The sequence below is a fragment of the Delphinapterus leucas genome, chromosome 17 (genome assembly GCF_059928025.1).
Source record: "Delphinapterus leucas isolate spDelLeu-1000000601 "Yukka" chromosome 17, BTC_Dleu_Yukka2, whole genome shotgun sequence".
NCBI lineage: Eukaryota > Metazoa > Chordata > Mammalia > Artiodactyla > Monodontidae > Delphinapterus > Delphinapterus leucas.
Genome location: NC_143145.1, coordinates 55,433,973 through 55,453,053, shown reverse-complemented (window position 1 = coordinate 55,453,053; position 19,081 = coordinate 55,433,973). Strand labels below are relative to the sequence as shown.

The 19,081-nt window shown below is 38.5% G+C and overlaps 1 protein-coding gene across 1 annotated transcript in view; it reads right to left on the bottom strand.

Annotated features, from left to right (window-relative positions):
* MMP16 (matrix metallopeptidase 16) overlaps positions 1-19,081 on the bottom strand; it is a 357,858-nt gene that overhangs the window by 26,753 nt on the left and 312,024 nt on the right. The gene's annotated exons all lie outside the window — the stretch shown is intronic.

The following is a 19,081-nucleotide window of genomic DNA, read 5'->3' as shown; positions in this document are numbered from 1 at the left end:
TTCTCCCTGAGCTGCTAGAAAACCATTTTGTTGTTGTTGCTCTTTCTTCTCTAGCTGCTTCTCTCCGAGATTCATTTATTTTACTCAGTCCTTGAATGTTGACATTTCCCAAGGCTCTGTTCTCTGCCCTCTTCTCTTTTAATTTTAAATTGTACAGGGACAGAGTGGTGTCACAAACTCAAATATTTATAAGGGCCAGTCTAGAGGTGACAGGAGTGGAGTGGCAGAGGTATTCAAATATTGAGACACATCCTGGATCTTTCTATACTCAAGCAAGAAACTTCTTGAGTAACTAACTCCTCTTGAGGTTAATATCTGGCAAAGTAAAACATTATCTTAATATCTTACAAAGTATCCTGTGTTCTTTCTACTAGATGTAAGGCCTTCCTCATTGTTAAAATATTTCAATACTATCTGTAGCTGAGGACTATGATAAACTGTAGCATTCATGTTATACCTAAAGGAATTTAAAAAAATTTAAAACCACTTACTAGCCTAAATCAACACAATACAAATGAACCAAAAAAACACATCTTCAGGCTAGATTTAGGTAGGAGTCTCTAGTTTGTAACCAGGGTAATCTTATTTAACCCAAGAGTTTCTACCACCATTTGTTATCATTTTAAATTAAAACAACATTTGTTGAGTACCTCCAGTGTCCCAAGTATCATGTTAGGTACCAAGGATACTAAAGAGAACAAGACAGAACTGATCACTACTCTGATCATCCCACACTCAAGTGAATTCAGCAGATGAAAACCAAAAACACAAAAATGTAATTATAGTAATTGAAAAACTATTGAATGCTACAAAGGAAACACATCAGGGGTTGAGAAAAAGAAAACATAAGGGGAACTTACTTTAAATAAGGAGATCAGGAAAGCATCTCTGAAGAAGTAACACTTAAGACAAATTTAAAGAAAGAGAAGAAGGTGATACCTATGCAAAGAATGCTGGGAAGAGTGCTCCAAGAAAAGCAGAGTTTTATATGATTAAAGTTGAAATAAGATCCTTGGAATGTAATAAGCAAGAAGATAGTAGCACTGAAAACCTATATGATGGGCTTGGATCTTAGTTTGAGTACACTGGTAAGCCATCAAAGAAATTAAATTAGCAAAGGCATATGGTCTGTTTCCTATTTTCAGAAGATGATCTTTGGTCTTTTTTTGAAAATGGGTCTTAGAGTGAAGAGTGGAAATGAGCAGCTCTATCAAAGATCTTTTGCCAGGGAAGAACCCTCAAGATGGAGGAGGAGTAAGACATGGAGCTCACCTTCTCCCCACAGATACATTATAAATACATCTACACAAGGAATGATTCCCACAGAACACCTACTGAACGCTGGCAGAAGACCTCAGACTTCCAAAAGGGCAAGAAAATCTCCATGTAACTGGGTAGGGCAAAAGAAAAAAAAAAAAAGACAAAGGAATCAGGACAGGACTTGCACCTATGGGAGGGAGCTGTGAAGGGGAGAAGTTTCCTCACACTAGGAAGCCCCCTCACTGGCAGGGACTGGGGGGAGCTTCAGAGCCTCAGAGGAGAGCACAGCAACAGGTGTATGGAGGGAAAAGCAGAGAGAGTCCTGCACAGAGGGTCCCAGCACTCCATAGCCTGAGACATTTGTCTGCTCACCCACCAGAGCAGGTGGGAGCTGGGTTCTGAGACTTGGGCTTCAGAGGTCAGACCCCAGGGAGAGGACTGGGGTTGGCTGCATGAAGACAGCCTGAGGGTCTAGTGTGCCACAAATGAGGGAGTCTGGGAAGAAGCTTGGGCCTGCCAGAGAGACAAGGAACCATTGTTGGGGGTGCATGAGGAGAGGGATGGGCCTGCCATAGGAGCTTCTTCCGCTCACAGGCAGAGGACACAGTCTACATGAGCTTCAGGGGTGGGCGCGAGCTGCAGCTGCTATCTCAGACCCTAGAGGCAGGAGCTGACTGCTACTGCTGCCACCGCTGCTGCCAAGGGTCCTGTGAGCAAGCACAGCTCACTGCCCACAACTTCCCAGTGGCTTGTGCAGACCGCCACTGTCGAGGGGCCTACGATCCAAGGCCAACTTCCCCAGGAGAGTGAAGAGTGAGCCCCAGGCTACTGCAACTTCCTGCTGGCCTCTGCCACCACAGGCACTCCCCTCACATCTCAATTGTGGCTGCCATATCCATCCCTCTCCCCGGCCTGAGTGAGTAAGTGTGCACTAGTTAGCCACTGCTTTTGCCCCCTCTCGCCTGGGCAGGTAAGTGATGGGGCCAAAAGCAAAGCTGAACTGCAGGGGTGGTGTGACCAAAGAAGAGGACTGGAAATCTCTCCATGCAGCTGCAGGAGCAGTAGATTAAATGCCGGCAATTGGCTTAGTAAACCCTACATCTGTAGAATATCTGAATAGACGAGTGTCCCCACAATTGAGGTTGGTCTAGCTTTAACAACTGTGGAGTTTGGGGGTAAGGACATGCAGGAGTTGGGCAGGTCAAAGTCTGAGCTGGGCTCACAGTGCCCATGTCAGTTCCAGAGACCTACTTAGAGGTATAGGAGGACTTCCTGGGTAGGCAGGGATTGGCTGTGGCTCACTCTGGGGTCAAGGACAATGATGGCTGAGGCTACAGGGAAATAATAATTATTATTACTAGTTTTTATTGTTTTGTTTATTCTGTTGTTCTTTTTCATTATTCTTTTAAGTTTTTTTATTTTTTCTTTTCTTTTTTATGCTTTTATTTTTAATAAGATTTTTTTTTCTATTTTTACTTTTTTTGTAATATTGTATTTTTTCCTGGTTTTTGTTTTTTTTTCTTTGTTTTGTTTTTATATTTTTTAACTATATTTTTAAATTTTTACTTTATTTTTTTGTTGTTTTCCCTTTTTCATTTGTTTTCTTCTTTCTTTTTTTCATCATTTTTGTGTGTTTGTTTTATACTTTGACTTTTTTTAGTTTGCTTTCTGCTTTTGATTTGTTTTTTGTTTTTGTTAGTTTAACTTTTATTGTTTTCATTTTGGGGTTCATTTATTTGTTTGGTTGCTCTCTTCTTTTTTGTTTTCTCTGTTTTGTTTTTCTTTTCTGTTTTTGTGTGTATCTGTATTTCTTTGTGTGTGTTTGCCTGTTTGATTTTGCTATAACCATTTGTCTTGGGGTTTTTCTTTGTCAGTTTGTTTTCTTTATTTTTTTTTTCTTCCACGCTATGCAGATTGCAGGGTCTTGGTTCTCTGACCAGGGGTTGGCGTGAGCCTCTGAGGTGGGAGAGCCGAGTCCAGGACACTGGATCACCAGAGAACTCCTGGGCCCAGGGAATATTAATTGGTGAGAGCTCTCCCAGAAGTCTCCATCTCAACAAGAAGACCTGGCCCCACCCAACAGCCAGCGAGTTCCACTGCTGGACATCTCATGCCAAACAACTAGCAAGACAGGAATACACCCCCACACATTAGCAGACAAAAGGCATACTAAACTCACAGACACCCCAAAATACAACATCTGGCATGGCCCTGCCCATCAGAGGGACAAGATCCAGCTCCACCCACCAGAATGCAGGCACCAGTCGCCCCCACCCCCCCCCACACACACAAGGAAGCCTACACAAGACACTGGACCAACCTCAAACACTGGAAGCAAACACCAAAAGACTGAGGGAATGCAACCTTGCAGCCATGCAGCCTAAAGAAAGAAGGCCCCAAACACAGTAAGTTAAACAAAATGAGAAGACAGAGAAATATGTTGCAGACAAGGGAGCAAGGTAAAAACACACAAAACCAAATAAATGAAGAGGAAATAGGCAGTCTATCTGAAAAAGAATTCAGAGTAATAATCATAAAGATGATCCAAATCTCAGAAATAGAATCGAGAAAATACAGAAACATTTAACAAGGACCTAGAAGAACTAAAGAACAAACAAACAGTGATAAACAACATAATAACTGAAATCAAAAATACTCTAGAAAGAATAGATAGCAGAATAACTGAGGCAGAAGAACGGATAAATGAGCTGTAAGATAGAATGATGGAAATAACTGCCATGGAGCAGAATAAAAAAAAAGATGAATAGAATTAAGGACCAGCTCAGAAACATCTGGGACAATATTAAGTGCACTGACATTCAAATTATAGGGGTACCAGGAGAAGAAGATAAGGAGAAAAGGTTCTGAGAAAATATTTGAAGACATTATAATCAAAAACTTCACTAACATGGGAAAGGAAATAGTCAATCAAGTCCAGGAAGTGCAGAGAGTCCCATACAGGGCAAAGCCAAGAAGAAACATGCCAACACACATATTAATCACACTAACAAAAAGTAAATACAAAGAAAAAATATTAAAAGCAGCAAGGGAAAAGCAACAAAAAATATACAAAGGAAACCCCATAATATTATCAGCTGAGTTTTCAGCAGAAACTCTGAAGGCCAGAAGGGAGTGGCAGGATATATTTAAAGTGATGAAAGGGGAAAACCTACAACAAAATTACACTACACAGCAAGGATCTCATTCAGATTTGATAGAGAAATCAAAAGCTTTACAGAAAAGCAAAAGTTGAGAGAATTCAGCACCACCAAACCAGCTTTACAAAAAATGCTGAAGAAATTCTCTAAGCAGGAGACACAAGAGATAAAAAAATATCTACAAAAACAAACCCAAAACAATTAGGATAATGGTAGTAGGAACATACATATCAATAATTACCTTAAATGTGAATAGATCAAATGCTCAAAACAACAGACACAGCCTGGCTGAATAGATACAAAATCAAGACCCATATATATGCTGTCTATAAGGGACCCACTTCAGACCTATGGACACATACAGACTGAAAGTGAGGGGATGGAAAAAGATATTCCATGCAACTGGAAATCAAAAGATAGCTGGAGTAGCAATACTCATATCAGATAAAATAGACTTTAAAATAAAGACTGTTACAATAGAAAAGGAAGAACACTATATAATGATAAGGGATCAATCCAAGAAGAAGATATAACAATTATAAATATGTATACACTGAACATAGGAGCACCTCAATAAATAAGGCAAATGGTAACACCCCTAAAAGGGGAAGTCGACAGTAACACAATAATAGTAGGGGACTTTTTAACACCCCACTTTCACCAATGGACAGGTCATCGAAAATGAAAATAAATAGGGAAACACAAGCTTTAAATGATGGACTTGACTGATATTTATAGGATATTCCATTCAGAAACAACAGAATAGGGACTTCCCTGGTGGCACAGTGGTTAAGAAGCCGCCTGCCAATGCAGGGGACACGGGTTCGATACCTGGACTGGGAAGATCCCACATAATGCAGAGCAACTAAGCCTGTGAACCACAACTACTGAGCATGTGTGCCACAACTACTGAAGCCTGCACGTTTAGAGTCCATGCTCTGCAACAAGAGAAGCCACAGCAATGAAAAGCCCACACACCGCAACAAAGAGTAGCCCCCACTCGCCATAACTAGAGAAAGCCCACGCATGGCAATGAAGACCCAAGGCAGCCACAAATACAATGAATAAATAAATAATTAAAAAAACCCCAAAACAGAATACACTTTCTTCTCAAGTGCACATGAAACATTCTCCAGGATAGATCACAACTTGGGTCACAAATCAAGCCTCAGTAAATTTAAGAAAATTGAACTATCAAGCATCTTTTCTGAGCACAATTCTATGAGATTAGAAATAAATTACAGGAAAAAAAGTGTAAAACACCACAAGCACATAGAGGCTAAATGATACACTACTAAATAACCAAGACATCACTGAAGAAATCAAAGAGGAAATCAAAAAATACCTAGAGACAAATGACAATGAAAACACACTGACCCAAAACCTATGGGATGCAGCAAGAGCAGTTCTAAGAGGGAAGGTTATAGCAATAAAATCCTACCACAAGAAACAAAAAAAAATCTCAAGTAAACAATCTAACCTTACACCTAAATAACTAGAGAAAGAAGAACAAAAAAACCCACAAAGTTAGTAGAAGAAAAGAAATCATAAAGATCAGAGCAGAAATAAATGAAATAGAAACAATGAAAGCAATAGCAAAGATCAATAAAACTAAAATCTGATTTTTTAAGAAGATAATCAAAATTGAAAAACTTTAGCCAGACTCATCAAGATAAGGAGAGAGTGGACTAAAATAAATAAAATTAGAAATAAAAAAGGAGAAGTTACACGGGACACCTCAGAAAGACAAAAGATGGTAAGAGACTACTACAAGCAATTATATGCCAATAAGATGGACAACCTGGAGGAAATGGAAAAATTCTTAGAAAGGTATAACCTTCCAAGACTGAACCAGGATGAAATAGAAAATATAAACACACCAATTACATGTAATGAAATTGAAACTGTGATTAAAAATCTTCCAACAAACAAAAGTTCAGGATTAGATGGCTTTACAGGAAAATTCTATCAAACATTTAGGGAAGAGCTAAGACCCATGAATTCTATCAAATATTTAGAGAAGAGCTAAGACCCATCCTTCTCAAACTCTTCCAAAAATTACAGAGGAAGGAACACTCACAACCTCATTCTATGAGGCTACCATCACTCTGATACCTAAACCAGGCAAAGATATCACAAAAAAGAAAATTAAAGACCAATATCACTGATGAATATAGACTCAAAAATCCTCAACAAGATACTAGCAAACAGAACCCAACAACACATTAAAAGGATCATACATCATGATCAAGTGGGATTTATCCTAGGGATGCAAGGATTCTTAAATATGCACAAATCAATCAATGTGATAGAGGGAGACCTTTAAGATGGTGGAGCAAGATGTAGAGATCACCTTCCTCCCCACAAATACATCAGAAATACACCTACAACAACTCGAACCGAACACATAATGAACAATGGCAGAAGAACTCAGACTTCCCAAAAGGCAAGAAACTCCCCACGTACCTGGGTAGGGCCAAAGAAAAAAGGAAAAACAGAGACAAAAGAATAGGGATGGGACCTGCACCTCTGGGAAGGAGCTGTGAAGGAGGAAAAGTTTCCATACACAAGGAAGCCACTTCACTGGCAGAGATGGGGGTGACGGGTGGAAAACTTTGGAGCCACAGAGGAGAGAAGAGCAACAGGGGGTTGGAGGGCAAAGCAGAGAGATTCCCACACAGAGGATCCATGCCAACCAGCACTCACCAGCCAGAGAGGCTTGTCTGCTCACCTGCCGGAGTGGGTGGGGGCTGGGAACTGAGGCTCAGGCTTCAGAGGTCAGATCCCAGGGAAAGGACTGGGGTTGGCTGCGTGAACACAGCCTGAAGGGGGTAAGTGTGCCACAGCTAACCAGAAGGGAGTTTGGGAAAATGTCTGGAACTGCCTAGAGGCAAGAGACCATTGTTTCGGGGTGCGCGAGGAGAGGGGATTCAGAGCACCACCTAAATGAGCTCCAGAGATGGGTGCGAGCCACAGCTATCAGCATGGTCACCACAGACGGGCATGAAACGCTAAGGCTGCTGCTGCGGCCACCAAGAAACCTGTGTGCAAGCACAGGTCACTATCCACACCTCCCTTCCTGGGAACCTGTGCAGCCCACAAGTGCCAAGGTTCCGTGATCCAGGGTCAACTTCCCCAGGAGAACAAATGGCACGTCTCAGGCTGTTGCAATATCATGCCGGCCTCTACCACCACAGGCTTGCCCCACATTCCATATCCCTCCCTCCCCCTCAGTCTGAGTGAGCCAGAGCCCCCTAATCAGCTGCTACTCTAACCCTGTCCTGTCTGAGCAAAGAACAGACACCCTCAGGCGACCTACAGACAGAGGTGGGGTCAAATACAAAGCTGAAACCCAGGAGCTGTGCAAACAAAGAAGAGAAAGAGAAATCTCTCCCAGCAGCCTCAGGAGCAGCGGATTAAATCTCCACAATCAAATTGATGTACCCAACATCTGTGGAATACCTGAATAGACAACAAATCATCCCAAAATTGAGGCAGTGGACTTTGGGAGCAACAGTACACTTGGGGTTTGCTTTCTTCATCCAATTTTTCTCTGGTTTTATGCTTATCTTAGTTTACTATTTAGAGATTATTATCATTGGTAGATTTGTTTATTGATTTGGTTGTTCTCTTCCTCCTTTTTTCTTTATATATATATATATATTTTTCTTTTTCCTTTTTCTCTTTGTGTGAGTGTGTATGTGTATGCTTCTTTGTATGAATTTGTCTATACAGCTTTGTTTTACCATTTGCCCTAGGGTTCTCTCTGTCTGGGTTTTTTTTTTGCTTGTTTATTTGTTTTGTTTTTTTCTTTTAGTATAGCTGTTAGCACTTGTTACAATTGTTGGATTTGTTTTTTTGGTTTGGTTGCTTTCTTCCTTTTTTTTCATTTTTCAATTGACTGATTTTTTATATTTTTAATAATTATTTTTTGGTTTTTATTTTAATAACTTTATTTTATTTTATTCTTTTTTTCTCCATTTCCTTCTGAGCCATGTGGCTGACAGGATCCTGGTGCTCCGGCCGGGTGTCAGGGCTGTGTCTCAAAGGTGGGAGAGCCAAGTTCAGGAATTGGTCCACCAAAAACCTCCCGGATCCACATAATATCAGATGGTGGAAGCTCTCCAAGAGATCTCCATCTCAATGCTAACACCCAGCTCCACTCAACAATCAGAAAACTACAGTGCTGGACAAGCTATGCCAAACAACTAGCAACACAGGAACACAACACCACCCATTAGCAGAGAGGCTGCCTAAAATCATAATAAGGTCACAGACACCCTAAAACACACCACAGGATGTGGACCTCCCTACCAGAAAGACAAGATGCAGCCTCATCCACCAGAACACAGACACTAGTCCCGTCCACCAGGAAGCCTACACAACCCACTGAATCAACATTGCCAACTGGGGGCAGACACCAAAAGCAACAGGAAATATGAAACAGCAGCCTGCAAAAAGGAGACCCCAAACACACTAAGTTAAGCAAAATGAGAAGACAGAGAAACACACAAAAGATGAAGGAGCAAGGTAAAAACCCACCAGGCCTAAAAAATGAAGACAAAATAGGCAGTCTACCTGAAAAATAATTCTGAATAATCTGAAAAATAATTCAGAGTAATGATAGTAAACATGATCCAAAATCTTGGAAATAGAATGCAGAAAATACAAGAAACGTTTAACAAGGACCTAGAAGAAATAAAGAGCAAACAAACAATGATGAACAGCACAATAAATGAAAATAAAAACTCTTTAGAAAGAATCAATAGCAGAATAACTGAAGAAGAATAACGGATAACCTATCTGAAAGAAAAAAGAGTGTAAATAACTACTGCAGAGCAGAATACAGAAAAAAAGAATCAAAATAATTGAGGACAGTCTTAGAGACTGCTGGGACAACATTAAACACACCAACACTCGAATTATAGGTGTCCCAGAAGAAGAAGAGAAAAAGAAAGGGAGTGAGAAAATATTTGAAGAGATTATAGTTGAAAAATCCCTAATATGGGAAAGGAAATAGTCAATCAAGACCAGGAAGCAAAGAGAGTCCCATAGAGGATAAATGCAAGGAGAAACACACAAAGACATATATGAATCAAACTATCAACAATTAAATACAATGAAAAAAATATTAAAAGCAGCAAGGGAAAAATAACAAACAGGGGAATCCCCATAAGGTTAACAGCTGATCTTTCAGCAGAAACACGGAAAGCAAGAAGGGAGTGGCAAGACATATTTAAACTGATGAAAGGGAAAAAACTTACAACCAAGATTACTCTACCCAGCAAGGATCTCATTCAGATTCAATGGAGAAATTAAAACCTTTACAGACAAGCAAAAGCTAAGAGAATTCAGCATCACCAGACCACCTTTAGAACAAATGCTAAAGGAACTTCTCTAGGCAAGAAACACAAGAGAAGGAAAAGACCTACAATAACAAACCCAAAACAATTTAAAAAATGGTAATAGGAACATACATATTGTTAATTACCTTAAATGTAAATGGATTAAATGCTCCAACCAAAAGACATAGACTGACTCAATGGATACAAAAAGGAGACCTGTATATATGTTGTCTACAAGAGACCCACTTCAGAACTAAGGACACATACAATCAAAGTGAGGGGATGGAAAAAGATATTCCATGCAAACAGAAATCAAAAGAAAGCTGGAGTAGCAATTTTCATCTAAGACAAAATGGACTTTAAAATAAAGACTATTACAAGAGACAAAGAAGCAGACTACATAATGATCATGGGATCAGTCCAAGAAAAACATATAACAATTGTAAACATTTATGCAGTCAACTTAGGAGCACTTCAATACATAAGGCAAATGGTAACAGCCCTAAAAGGGGAAGTCAACAGTAACACAATCATAGTAGGGGACTTTAACACTCCACTTTCACCAATGGACAGATCATCCAAAATGAAAATAAATAAGGAAACACAACCTTTAAATTATACATTAATCAAGGTGTACTTAATTGATATTTATAGGATATTCCGTCCAAAAACAACAGAATACACTTTCTTCTCAAGTGCTTATGGAATATTCTCCAGGAGAGACCAATATCTTGGGTCACAAATCAAGCCTTGGTAAATTTAAGAAAATTGAAATCATATCAAGTATCTTTTCCAACCACAATGCTATGAGACTAGATAACAATTACAGGAAAAAACCAGTAAAAAATACAGACACATGGAGGCTAAACAATACACTACTAAATAACTAAGACGTCACTGAAGAAATCAAAGGAGAAATCAAAAAATACCTAGACACAAATGACAATGAAAACACAATGACCCAGAACCTATGGTATGCAGCAAAAGCAGTTCTAAGAGGGAAGATTATAGCAATACAATCCTACCTCAAGAAACAAGAATCTTTTCAAATAAACAACTTAAACTTACACCTAAAGCAATTAGAGAAATAAAGAAATAAAAAACAAAACCCCAAGGTTACCAGAAGGAAAGAAATCATAAAGATCAGATCAGATATAAATGAAAAAGAAATGAAGAAAGCAATAGCAAAAATCAATAAAATTAAAAACTGGTTTTTTGAGAAGATAAACAAAATTGATAAACCATTAGCCAGACTCATCAAGAAAAAAGGGAGAAGAATAAAATCAACAGAATTAGAACAGAAAAAGGAGAAGTAACAACTGACACTAAGCAACTATATGCCAATAAAATGGACAAGCTGGAAGAAATGGACAAATTCTTAGCAAAGCACAACCTTCTGAGACTGAACCAGGAAGAAATAGAAAATGTAAACAGACCAATCACAGGCACTGAAATTGAAACTGTGATTAAAAATCTTCTAATAAACAAAAGTCCAGGACCAGATGGCTTCACAGGTGAATTCTATCAAACGTTTAGAAAAGAGTTAACACCTATCCTTCTCAAACTCTTCCAAAATATAGCAGAGGGAGGAACACTCCCAAACTCATTCTACGAGGCCACCATCACCCTTATACCAAAACCACAAAAAGATGTTACAAGAAAAGAAAATTACAGGCCAATATCACTGATGAACATAGATGTAAAAATCCTCAACAAAATACTAACAGAATCCAACAGCACATGAAAAGGATCATACACTGAGATCAAGAGGGGTTTATTCCAGCAATGCAAGGATTCTTCAGTACATGCAAATCAATCAATGTGATAAACCATATTAAAAAACTGATGGAGAAAAAACATATGATCATCTCAATAGATGCAGAAAAAGCTTTCAACAAAATTCAACCATTTATGATAAAAAATCTCCAGAGAGTAGGCATAGAGGGAACTTATCTCAACATAATAAAGGCCATATATGACAAACCCACAGCCAACATCATTCTCCATGGTGAAAAACTGAAGCCATTTCCACTAAGATCAGAAACAAGACAAGGTTATCCACTTTCACCCCTATTATTCAACATAGATTTGGAAGTTTTAGCCATAACAATCAGAGAAGAAAAGGAAATAAAATGAATCCAAATTGGAAAAGAAGAAGTAAAAGTGTCACTACTTGCAGATGACATGACACTATACATAGAGAATCCTAAAGATGCTACCAGAAAACTACTAGAGCTAATCAATGAATTTGGTAAATTAGCATGATACAAAATTAAGGAAGATGGATGTTTTGCATTCCTATACACTAATGATGAAAAATCTGAAAGAGAAGTTAAGGAAACAGTACCTATTACCATTGCAAAAAGAAGAATAAAATACCTAGGAATAAACCTACCTAAGGAGACAAAAGACCTGTATGCAGAAAGTTATAAGACACTGCTGAAAGTAATTAAAGATGATACAAACAGCTGGAGAGATAGACCATGTTCTTGGATTTGAAGAATCAACACTATGAAAATGACTATACTATCAAAGCAATCTACAGATTCAATGCAATCCCTATCAAATTACCAATGACATTTTTCACAGAACTAGAACAAAAAACGTCACAATTTGTATGGAAATAAAAAAGACCCTGAATAGCCAAAGCAATCTTGAGAAAGAAAAATGCAACTGGAGGAATCAGGCTCCCAGACTTCACAGATCAATAGAGATCAATGGAACAGGATAGAAAGCCCAGAGATAAACCCATGCACATATGATCACCTTTTTTTTGATAAAGGAGGCAAGAACATACAATGGAGAAAAACAGCCTCTTCAATAAGTGGTGCTGGGAAAACTGGACAGCTACATGTAAAGAATGAAATTAGGACACCCCCTAACACTATATACAAAAGAACTCAAAATGGAATGAACACCTAAATGTAAGGCCAGACACTATCAAACTCTTAGAGGAAAACATAGGCAGAACACTCTATGACATAAATCACAGCAAGATCCTTTTTGACCCACCTTCTAGGGAAATGGAAATCAAAACAAAAATAAACAAATGGGACCTAATGAAACTTAAAAGCATTTGCACTGAAAAGGAAATGATAAACAAGACAAAAAGAGAACCATCAGAATGGGAGAAAATATTTGCAAATGAAACAACTGACAAAAGATTAATCTCCAAAATTTATAAGCAGTTCATGCTGCTCAATATCAAAAAACAAATAACCCAATCCAAAAATGGGCAGAAGACCTAAATAGACATTTCTCCAAAGAAGATACACAGATTGCCAAGAAACACATGAAAGAATGCTTAACATCACTAATCGTTAGAGAAATCCAAATAGAAACTACAATGAGGTATCACCTCACACTAGTCAGAATGGCCATCATCAAAAAATCTACAAACAATAAATGCTGGAATGCATGTGGAGAAAAGGGAACCCCCTTGCCCTGTTGGTAGGAATGTAAATTGATACAGCCACTATGGAGAACAGTATGGAGGTCCCTTAAAATCTAAAAATAGAACTACCATATGACCCAACAATCCCACTATTGGGCATATACCCTGAAAATACCATAATTCAAAAGAGTCATGTACCACAATGTTCACTGCAGCTCTATTTACAATAGCCAGGACATGAAAGCAACCTAAGTGTCCATCAACAGATGAATGGATAAAGAAGATGTGGCACATATATAAATGGAATATTACTCAGCCATAAATGGAAACGAAATTGAGTTATTTGTAGTGAGATAGATGGACCTAGAGTCTGTCATCCAGAGCGAAGTAAGTCAGAAAGAGAAAAACAAACAATGTATGCTAAGACACATATATGGAATCTAAAAAAAAAAAAAAGAAGGCTCTGAAGAACCTAGGGGCAAGACAGAAATAAAAACACAGACGTAGAGAATGGACTTGAGGACATGGGGAGGGGGAAGGGTAGGCTGTGACAAAGTGAGAGAGTGGCATGGACTTATATATACTACCAAATGTAAAATAGATAGCTAGTGGGAAGCAGTCCCATAGCACAGAGAGATCAGCTTGTTGCTTTGTGACCACCTACAGGAGTGGGATAGGGCAGGTGGGAGGGAGACAGAAGAGAGAGGGGGTATGGGGATATATGTATATGTATAGCAGGTTCACTTTGTTCTAAAGCAGAAACTAACACCACATTGTAAAGCAATTATACTCCAATAAAGATGTTAAAAGAAAATCAGTGTGATATACCATATTAACAAATTGAAGAATAAAAATCATATGATCATCTCAATAGATGCAGAAAAATCTTTTGACAAAATTCAACACTCATTTATGATAAAAACTCTCCAGAATGTGTTCCTAGAGGCAACCTGCCTTAACATAGTAAAGGCCATATATGACAAACCCACAACAACCATCATTCTCAGTGCTGAAAAACTGAAACAATTTCCACTAAGCTCAGGAACAATACAATGATGTCCACTCTCGCTACTATTATTCAACATAGTTTTGCAAGTGCTAGCCATGATAATCAGAGCAGGAAAAGATATAAAAGGAATCCAAATTGGAAAAGAAGAAGTAAAAGTGTCACTGTTCACAGATGACATGATACTCTGCATAAAAAATCCTAACGATGCCACCAAAAAACTACTAGAGCTCATGAATGAATTTGGTAAAGTTGCAGGATACAATATTAATGCACAGAAATCTCTTGCATTAATATATACTAACAATGAAAGTCAGAAAAAGGAAACAATCCCATTTACCATTGCAACAAAAAGAATAAAATACCTAGGAATAAACCTACCTAAGGAGGTAAAAGACCTGCACTCTGAAAGCTATAACACACTGATGAAAAAAATCAAAGATGACACAAGGAGATGGAAAGATATACCATGTCCTTGGTTTGGAAGAATCAATATTGCCAAAATGACTATACTGCCCAAAGCAATGTGCAGATTTAATGCAATCCCTATCAAATTACCAATGACATTTCTCAGAGGACTAGAACAAAAAATCTTAAAATCTGTATGGAGACACAAAATACCCCAAATAGCCAAAGCAATCTTGAGGAAGAAAAATGGAGTTAGAGGAATCAGGCTCCCTGGCTTCAGACTATACTACAAAGCTACAGTAATCAAGACAGTATGGTACTGGCACTAAAACAGAAATATAGATCAATGGAACAGGATAGAAAGCCCAGAGTTAAACCCACACACATATGGTCACCTTATCTTTGACAAAGGAGGCAAGAATAGACAATGGAGATAAGATAGCCTCTTCAATAAGTGGTTCTGGGAAAACTGGACAGTTACATGTAAAATAATGAAATTAGAACATTCCCTAATACCATACACAAAAATAAACTTAAAATGGATTAAAGATCTGAATGTAAGACCAGACAGTGTAATACTCTTAGAGGAAAATATAGGAAGAGCCCTCTTTGACATAAATCACAGCAATATCTTTTCTGACCCACCTCCTAGAGTAATGAAAGTAAAAAGAAAACTAATCAAATGGACCTAATGAAGCTTAAAACTTCTGCATGGCAAAGAAACCATAAACAAAATGAAAAGACAACACTCCAAATGGGAGAAAATATTTGCAAATGAAGCAACAGGCAAGGGATTAATCTCCAAAATATACAAACAGCATGTGAAGCTCAATATCAAAAAACAAAACAAAACAAAACAGTCCAATCCAAAAATGGGCGGAAGACGTAATAGACATTTCTCCATAGAAGACATACAGATGGCCAAGAGGCACATGAAAAGATGCTTAACATCACTAATTATCAGAGACATGCAAATCAAAACTACAATGAGGTATCATATCACACTGGTCAGAATGGCCATCATCAAAAAATCTACAAACATTAAGTGCTGGAGAGGGTGTGGAGAAAAGGGTACCCTCCTACACTGTTGGTGGGAATGTAAATTGATACAGCCACTATGGAGAACAGTACGGAGGTGCTTTAGAAAAGTAAGAATGGAATTACAGTATGACCTAGCAATTCCACTACTGGGCATATACCTTGAGAAAACCATAATTTAAAAAGACACATGAACCCCAATGTTCATTGCAGCACTGTTTACAGCAGCCAGGTCTTGGAAGCAGCCTAAATGTCCATCAACAGAGGAATGGATAAAGAAGATGTGGAATATATATACAATGGAATATTACTCAGCCACAAAAAGGAATGAAATTGGGTCTTTTGTAGAGTTGTTGATGGATCTTAAGAGACTGTCATACAGAGCGAAGTAAGTCAGAAAGAGAAAAACAAATATCTTATAGTAATGCATATATGTGGAATCTGGAAAAATGGTACAGATGAACCTGTTTGCAAGGCAGAAATAGAAACACAGATGTAGAGAACCAACTTATGGACACCAAGAGGGGAAACGGGGGTTGGGATGAATTGGGAGATTGGGATTGACATATATACACTAATATTTATAAAATAGATAACTAATGAGAACCTGCTCTATAGCACAGGGTACTCTACTCAGTGTTCTGTGGTGACCTAAATGGAAGGAAATCCAAAAAAGAGGGGGTATATGTAAACATATAGCTGGCTCACTTTGTTGTACAGCAGAAAGTAACACAACATTGTAAAGCAACTATACCCCAATAAAAAGAAAAATAAACTCGCCATGTAAGAGGCTGTCCATACATCCTAAAAAAAGAAGAAAAAGGATCTTTTGCTAGAATTAATTAATTGAATTATTAATCAACAACTTAGTACACATACCAGGCACTGCTTTAGGCACTAGAGATATGGGAGTGAACAAGAAGGGCAACATCTTGGGCTTCCCAGGTGGCACAGTGGTTGAGGGTCTGCCTGCCGATGCAAGGGACACGGGTTCGTGTCCCTGTCCAGGAAGATCCCACATGCCGCAGAGTGGCTGGGCCTGTGAGCCATGGCCGCTGAGCCTGTGCGTCCAGAGCCTGTGCTCCGCAATGGGGAGGCCACAACAGTGAGAGGCCTGCGTACCACCAAAAAAAAAAAAAGAAGGGCAACATCTCTACTCATGGAGATTAGATCACAGTGAATGGGTATGGGGAAAACTGACATTAAGTAAGAAAAAGAATGAAGATAATTTCAAAAAGAAAAGTGCTATAAAACAGAAAAAAAAAACATTGATATAACAATTTAGTGGTGGATGGGGGGCTTCTTTGTATTGGAGATAGGAAAGATCCCTTTATTTGGGTGACAGATGAATTGTGACTCACATAATTCAAAAGAGCCAACCCATTGAAGATGGTTTGAGGGGGAGGAAATACCAAGAACAAATGTTCCAATGGGAAAAATCTTGTTAGATAGCTAGAACAAAACATTGTAGGAGTATATAGTAAGGATAGAGGTGAGGACCTCTATTTCCATGGCCTTGTCAAAATTTAAACTTTATTGTAAGTGAAATAGGAAGCCACTGAATAATTCAGTTTAAAAGGTTTATTTATTTATTTACTTACTTATTTATAAGTAGTCTCGAATAAGATGGCAGCAATAGAGTTGGAAAGGAATCATGACATATTTTGGAGATGATATTTATAGGCATTGCTGATGGGTTGGCTGTGGGGAATGAGGAAAAGATTGTATCATGGAAAATCCTGAAGTTCTGACTTTTGTAAATAAGAGAATAATATCGTTACATGAATAGACAAAGATGACTGGGGTGGATATGATGTTGGGGGTTCAATTCAAAAGTTTGAGAGGCCATTTAGATATCTAAATCAAGAAGTCAAATAGACAATCGGATGTGTGTTTGAAGATAATAGATTTTAAGTCACAAGCATAAATATGGCGTTTACTAATTTATGATTTCATGAGATAATACAGGGAAATATATAGAGCATGAAGAGAAACCAGGACTGGGTTTCTAGAAACATGTGACCCCAAAAAAGATCACATAAGGGATGAGGGAAGAGTAGGCAAATAGGGAGGAGTTGGAAGAGACAAGGAAGGAAGACTAAGGTAAAAAAACCCAAGAATCCAAAAAAGAGAGTGGTCGTAAATGGCTGTCTATAGTCCAAATATATCTTGAAAGCCAAAAATATATACAGTTACCTACAGGGATTTTCTACAAAATTGACCCACGTGCTCAAATTTGAACTCATCAAAAGACCTTTCTTCTTGTTTTTCCCTGTTTGGCATGCTAGTTACTCAGTGGCTCACATCTGAAACTTCCCTGTTCATAGTTTTTCATATCTATTGTATCATTACATCCAGCTGGTTTGATTTTGTAACTCTTCCTTGAATCTGCCCCTGCAGATCATTCTTCTTGACCCAGGTACTAGGTATGCTTTTCCATCATCCCTTTTAAAGTCAAGTGTCTTGTCCACAAGCTCTAAGGTAGGTCTCATTGTTCTCCATAGCCTCCCTATATATTACCACTCCAAACCTAGAGCCAGTTAAAAGTCTGCAGAGTTATGGAGATATGGGTTAGGCAGATCAGAAGAGATGAGCAGAGCCATTCATGTCTCTTTCTTGTTAATATGACTCAGGGAATATTGAGAGACTTTCCCACCCAGCAGGGGCAACTGAATAGTCATTATGCATTAGGAGGTCTACGAAGCCATGATTCCCTAGGCAAGCATACATTATGAGGAAGAAGAAATCGAGTAATCAGAGAGGTAGATTGAAAGAGAAAAAATAATGGGGTAAATGCAAAGAACAAATAGAAGAGAAACAAGGAGGCCTATTAGAGAGATGGCATGTGTAGCCAGTTTCTGAGCTATGTGACTTCCTGTCACACCCACTCCTAAGCTCAATTAACCTGGTTGGGTTTATTTTTCTTTTTACTGAATGAGACTGTTCAATATAACTTTTTGACCATCCAAACATAACACAGATATTAGGTGTATAAGACCAAGTCTGTTGGCCGAAGTCCTGGCTGTTAGCCACTGTATCATATGCCTTCCAGGCTTGTGACTTAAGAGCAGCCCTTTTACTTTATAGCTTGTATTAGTCCAGAAGCCTCCTTCCTTGTTTCCCTGCCTCCAGTCTGCTTGTCTTTTACCTATCTTCTATAAGGTCATTAAAGATATCTCCCTAGAATGTATGCCTGATTTTATCTCTTTTGTTCACATTTTAAAGTGGTTTCCCATTGCATTTGCAATAAAACTCAAACCCAACTATAAGTCATTTCAAGATTCTTCTTAATATGGGTCTCTTATTACACATTACATTACATTCTGCTTAGTTACCTTTCTGGAAAACTGGTATGGCTCTTTCAAGACTTAGCTTGACATCATGTCTTTGGAAAGCAGTTCCTAGCTGAGCAAAGTGGGCCTCTTACTTTGCCAGAGTGCTCAGTCTTCAATTTTCTCATTTTACTTTGTAC